The sequence below is a fragment of the Phoca vitulina genome, unplaced genomic scaffold (genome assembly GCF_004348235.1).
Source record: "Phoca vitulina isolate PV1807 unplaced genomic scaffold, GSC_HSeal_1.0 scaffold13, whole genome shotgun sequence".
Lineage (NCBI taxonomy): Eukaryota > Metazoa > Chordata > Mammalia > Carnivora > Phocidae > Phoca > Phoca vitulina.
Window position 1 is genome coordinate 30310907 of NW_022589716.1, and position 6925 is coordinate 30317831.

At 38.3% G+C, this 6925-nt stretch overlaps 1 non-coding gene across 1 annotated transcript; it reads right to left on the reverse strand.

Annotated features, from left to right (window-relative positions):
* Positions 1–6544: 6544 nt before the first annotated feature.
* On the reverse strand, positions 6545–6647 carry LOC116637271. The gene has a single exon (XR_004300454.1). It is a non-coding gene; the product is annotated as a U6 spliceosomal RNA (small nuclear RNA).
* Between the last annotated feature and the right edge of the window lie 278 nt (positions 6648–6925).

Sequence of the window (6925 nt, forward strand, 5' to 3'; positions counted from 1 at the left end):
ACATGGTGATTGGAAGTAAGGTTCTCCCATTGATAGAAATATCCTTTTCACAAAGATTTTTTGGTGTCATATATAATTATCTCAAATAAAATAGACAGTTAATTGATGTTATTTGAGGAGTTGGGAGGTTTATTAGAGGGAGAGGAAACAGGTTTTTGTATATTGAGTTGTTATTCATAAATTGCTCAGTGCCCCCCTTCTTAACTAATTATAAAGAAGAAAGAACCCATAAGGGATGCCTGAGTGGCTCAGTCGGTTAAGCGTCCGCTGGCTCAGTCGGTTGAGCATCTGACTTTGGCTCAGGTCATGATCCCAGGGTCCTGGGATCAAGTCCTGCATCAGGTCCCCTGCTCAGCGGGGAACCTGCTTCTCCCTCTGCCTCCTCCTGCCACTCCCCCTGCTTGTGCTTGTTCTCTATCCCTCTCTGACAAACAAGTAAAACCTTAAAAAAAAAAAAAGAACCCATAAACTAAGTCATATTAAGATATCAGTGACTAATATTGTATTAAAATTTTTGTATTACTCTTTCCAAGATTGTTTGCATCTTCAAACAGAATGTCTAGAGGTAGAAATATTTTAATTTATATGAAGAGTCTCTAGATAGTGGTACAAGTGGGAGACACATTTGAATGGATGCTACCTTTCAAATCAAATACCATAGTACAATTTCTATTATGCTCATAATGAGTGTCCTTCCTAGATATTAAAATGAAGCTTCTCATTGGTTTCTGGTTGTGGATAATATAAAGTGAGGACACTCCACCCTATCTCTCTCACAGATCAACTATAAACCCTGGACAGTATGCATGGATCAATTATTTGAGGACTCATCCAAGTAAATCTATTCACAATGGCCAAAAGGTGGAAAGAAGTAGATGAGCAGATAAAGAAGATATGTTATATTTATACAATGGGATGTTACTCAGCCATAAAAAGAGTGAAATTTTGCCATTTGTGACAACATGGATGAACCTTGAGAATATTATGCTAAGTGAAATAAGTCAGACAAAAACACTTATCACATGATTTCAGTTATGTGTGTAATCTAAACAAACAAAGAAACAAAACAAAACTCAGACTCATGGACACAAAGAACATATTGATGGTTGCCAGAAAGAATAGGAGGCAAAATGGGTGAAGGGGATTAAGAAATACAAACTTCCAGTTATAAAATAAATAAGTCATGGGGGAGTAATGTACAGCGTGGGGAATATAGTCAATGACATTGTATTAACATTGTAGGTGACACATGGTAACTAGACTTGTGATTACCGTTTGTAATGTATACAGATGTCAAATCACTCTGTTGTTGTACCCCTAAAACTAATATAATATTGTATGTCAGTTATACTTCACTAAATATTGTAAAATGATTTAAGAAATTAAGGCTTGAGGGGCACCTGGATAGCTCAGTCAGTTAAGTGTCCCACTCTTGATCTCAGCTCAGGTCTTGATCTTGGGGTTGTGATTTCAAGCCCCACGTTGGGCTCCACATTGGGTGTGAAGGATACTTAAAAAAAAAAAGAAAGAAAATTAAGGCTTGAATATGTAAGTAAACCAATATCTGTACTGACAAATCATGCAAGTGGAAACCTTACTGTAAACAACTGTGACAGGAGAATAAAGCCTGTGATAATCACAGAGATACAGATTCAAAAGAAAAAAGCCACAAAGAATTTAAGGATTTAAAATTAAAGCTAAAAATTCACTAGAGACAAAATATTTGCTGTGAAAAATAAGGCAGAAATATGCTTATGTTGAGCAAAATTGTCCATCTGTCTCTCTGTTGCATTCAAGAACCAACCAAAGATTTCTCGTTTCCTAATTAATATGGAAGACCGAGTGGCATTAATGCAGAGTAGACAGCAGTGCTGATTGCAACTCAGTAACTCATGTCATATGTCATGTTATATGACCCTAGTGTTCACATATTTCTTTTAATTTGCATTGCTTTACTTGATGCTATTAGGTGAAATTCAGCCCTTCTAAAATATTCTGGGTTATCCATAGTTCTATTAATAAAAGATTATAATTCTGGATAGGAGATTGGTATGTGAAGAGAGAATTAACGTTTCTTGGTCATCCCCCTCAGTCCATTCCTCCTTATTCTGTTCTCAAGAAATTTCCATTTGGGGGCATCTGGGTGACTCAGTCGGTTAAGCGTCTGCCTTCGAATCAAGCCCTGATGCCAGGGTCGTGCGATCAAGCTCTGCATCGGGCTCCTTGCTCAGCAAGGAGTCTGCTTCTCCCTCTCCCTATGCCCCTCCCTCCCTGCTCGTACTCTCTCTCTCTCTCTCAAATAAATAAATAAAATCTTAAAAAAAAAAATTTCCATTTGGGATCCTGTTTGTTCTGGGGAAGCTGAGTCTATCTCTGGGACCTGGGACCAAGTCGAAACCAGTTACCACATTCCAATCCTCTGGCCACAGAATTGGTGCAGCAAACGGTATATAATTCTGAACTGATCCAATCAAAGTGAACCTTTGAATGTGTGCTCAGGTTGCTGGGACAAAAATACCCTCTCTTCTGCTGATATGAAGGAATGATTTTGTATCCATGAGACCTACCATCTTGGGATCATGATGGTGAGTGACTCAGGGTGACATCAATGCTGAGTAGAGAGATTGACAAAAATCAGTCATTTGAAGATATCAGGCCTGTCCTAAATCCAGCTCCCTGTTCTGCACTTTTCAGTTACCTAAACCATGTAAGTTCCTTAACTGCTAAGCCAATAAGAGTTGGTTTTCTAGGGGCGCCTGGGTGGCTCAGTCGTTAAGCGTCTGCCTTCGGCTCAGGTCATGATCCCAGGGTCCTGGGATCGAGCCCCGCATCGGGCTCCCTGCTCGGCGGGAAGCCTGCTTCTCTCTCTCCCACTTACCCTGCTTGTGTTCTCTCTCTGGCTGTCTCTCCCTGTCAAATAAATAAATAAAATCTTTAAAAAAAAAAAAAAAAGAGTTGGTTTTCTATAATAAATAACAGTATCATACCTGCTACAGAAGGAAAACTAATGCTTTTTGTGATAGGTAGAATAATGGCCAACAAAAGATGTCTACACCCTAATCCCTGGAACCTGTAAATACATTGTTACATGGCAAATGAGGAATTGAGATTGTAAGTGGAACTAAGGTTGTAATCATCTGACCTTTAAACGCAGAAACTATCCTGGATTATCAAGATGGGCTCAAAGTAATCACAAGTGTCCTTAAAATTAGAAGAAGGAGGCAAAAGATGAGTTAGTGTCAGAGTGATTCAACTTGAGAAAGATTCAGCCAGCCATTGCTGATTTTGAAGATGGACATCATTCATGTCCCCATGAATCTTTGAATACTTTCTTAAAGGCTGGCACAAAATTTTCTAAGTTTATCTTGTACTTTCCGTACCCCAACCCCAGAATCAGCCATTTTCTCAAGGAGATGGTATTTTGAAATCAAGATCTCAGTGTTAGGTATGGTTTTTGCTACTAGAATTTCATTGCTTTCAGGTTGTTTCAGCAAACAGACCTAGGAAATAGGAGACTTGAAGTCTTCAATCACAATTCTGGATTTGTCTACTTTAATTTTTCAATCAGTTTTTCCTTCATGTAATTTGAAACTCTATTGTTGGTGCAACAGTTAGGATGGCTATGTTTTCTTGGTAACATGCCTCATTTATTGTTATAAAATGTCCCTCTTTGACTATGGTAATATTTTGTTCTGAAGTCAACTCTGTCTAGTATTAATATAGTCACTCTGATGTTCTTTTTGCTTTCTGTTTGAAAAACAGCATTACTGAGATATAATTCATATATCATACAGCTCATCCATTTAAAGTGCTTTTTTTCAGTATTTTTAAAGAATTATGAAACCAACACCATAATCTAATTGAAGAACACTCTGCTACCCTAAAAGAAACCCCGTATTTATTAGCAGTTAGCCCTGTCCCTACTAAACCCCCTACACTCAGGTTTAAGAAATCACTATTCTACTTTCTGTTTTTATAAATTTGCTTATTCTACACATTTCATATAAGTAGAATCATACGATGTGTCGTCTTTATGACTGGCTTGTTTCACTTAGCATATTTTTTTCAATCTTCACCCATGCAAAACATGTATCAATACTCATTTATTTTCATAGCTGAATACTATTCCATTGAATAACATACTTGTTTCCTCTTGCTGATATAACAAGTTACCACAAATTTAGTGGCTTGAAGCAACATAAATTTATTATCTAACAGTTCTATTGATTAGAAATTCAATACAAGTCTCATTTTGTTAAAATCAAGATGTTGGCAGGGCTGCATTCCTTTCTGGAAGCTGGGGAGAATCCATTTCCTTGTCTTTTCCATCTTCATGTAATTTGAAACTGGTTTATGGCCCTCTCTCTCCATTTTCAAAGCCAATAAAAGCAGGTTGAGTTCTCAAATGGATTTTCTGTGACTGACTCTTCTCTCTCCTTCTTCCAATTTTTAGGAGCCTTGTGATTACCCTGGGTATCTTGATCTTTCAGGGTAACCTCCCCATCTCAAAGCCCATAAATTATTCACATTTAGAAAGTCCCTTCTGCCATGTAAGATTACATATTCACAAGTTCCAGGTATTAGGACTTGGTCATATTTAAGGGTCTTTCTTCTGCCTACCCCATTTGGATATGCCACATTGATTTATCCATTTATCAACTGATGAACATTTGGGCTGTTTCCACTTTTTGTTATTATGAATAATGCACTTGTGCATTTCATGTGCATATCTTTCCACTTCTCTTTGGCATATACTTAGGACTGAAATTGCTGGGTCATCTGGTGACTCTGTATTTAACTTTATGAGAAGCTGCTAAACTGTTTTTTTTTTTTTTAATTTTTTTATTGTTATGTTAATCCCCATACATTACATCATTAGTTTTAGATATAGTGTTCCATGATTCATTGTTTGTGCATAACACCCAGTGCTCCATGCAGAACGTGCCCTCCTCAATACCCATCACCAGGCTAACCCATCCTCCCAACCCCCTCCCCTCTAGAACCCTCAGTTTGTTTTTCAGAGTCCATTGTCTCTCATGGTTCTTCTCCCCCTCTGATTTCCCCCCCTTCATTCTTCCCCTCCTGCTACATTCTTCTTCTTCTTTTTTTCTTTCTTAACATATATTGCATTATTTGTTTCAGAGGTACAGATCTGAGATTCAACAGTCTTGCACAATTCACAGCGCTTACCAGAACACATACCCTCCCCAGTGTCCATCACCCAGTCACCCCATCCCTCCCACCCCACCCCCCACTCCAGCAACCCTCAGTTTGTTTCCTGAGATTAAGAATTCCTCATATCAGTGAGGTCATATGATACATGTCTTTCTCTGTTTGACTTATTTCGCTCAGCATAATACCCTCCAGTTCCATCCACGTCGTTGCAAATGGCAAGATCTCATTCCTTTTGATGGCTGCATAATATTCCATTGTATATATATACCACATCTTCTTTATCCATTCATCTGTTGATGGACATCTTGGCTCTTTCCACAGTTTGGCTATTGTGGACATTGCTGCTATAAACATTGGGGTGCACATAGCCTTTCGGGTCCCTACACTTGTATCTTTGGGGTAAATACCCAGTAGTGCAATTGCTGGATCATATGGTAGCTCTATTTTCAACTTTTTGAGGAACCTCCATACTGTTTTCCAGAGTGGCTGCACCAGCTTGCATTCCCACCAACAGTGTAGGAGGGTTCCCCTTTCTCCACATCCCCGCCAACATCTGTCATTTCCTGACTTGTTAATTTTAGCCATTCTGACTGGTGTGAGGTGGTATCTCATTGAGGTTTTGATTTGGATTTCCCTGATGCCGAGCGATATTGAACACTTTTTCATGTGTCTGTTGGCCATTTGGATGTCTTCTTTGGAAAAATGTCTGTTCATGTCTTCTGCCCATTTCTTGATTGGATTCTTTGTTCTTTTGGTGTTGAGTTTGATGAGTTCTTTATAGATTTTGGATACTAGCCCTTTATCTGATATGTCATTTGCAAGTATCTTCTCCCATTCTGTCAGTTGTCTTTTGGTTTTGTTGACTGTTTCCTTTGCTTTGCAAAAGCTTTTTATCTTGATGAAGTCCCAATAGTTCATTTTTGCCCTTGCTTCCCTTGCCTTTGGCGATGTTTCTAGGAAGAAATTGCTGCGGCTGAGGTCGAAGAGGTTGCTGCCTGTGTTCTCCTTTAGGATTTTGATGGACTCCTGTCTCACATTGAGGTCTGCTAAACTGTTTTTGCAAAGAAGCTGCATCATTTTACATTCCAGCAATCTATGAAGGTTCCAGTTTCTCCACATCCTCACCAACAATTGTTATTTCCTGTGTTATTTGTTGCAGCCATCCTCACATTTTCCTTTCTAATTGGTGTTTGGATGGTAAATTTATTTCCATTGTCTCATCTTCAACCCAGGTATTGTGGTTGAAGTGGTTTGAAAGTGGTTTTTTTGTGAACAGCATTAAATGCATCTTACATCATCTTTTGTTTGTACATATACCATAGCCCTTTTAATGTTAATTTCTATAAAAATTTTTGAGAGCCAAATTTTTGAAAATATGCAACCCTTCACAAATTTGCCTGTCATCCCTGCTCAGGGACTCTACTACTCTTCTATCATTCCCATTTTAGTGTATATAGTGCTAAAGTGAGCATTCTTATAATAATGTTCTTACTTGCTTATAGCCTTACTAAATTATAGGTCTTGTGAGAGCAGAGATAATGTCTAATCCATTTATGTTGTCTTTCCTAGCTTTGTGCCTTAAGTATTTGTTGAATGAATATGAAACTTTATAGATTTTCACTCTGCACATATTATCCAGAGGGCTTATCCCATGGTTGTCAATTGGCTCTCAGTTATTTTGTATTGGAGGGACAGCTGAGAGTATTGGTTATACACTTGAAAGGGGACTGGATTAAATCCACTTTTTCCC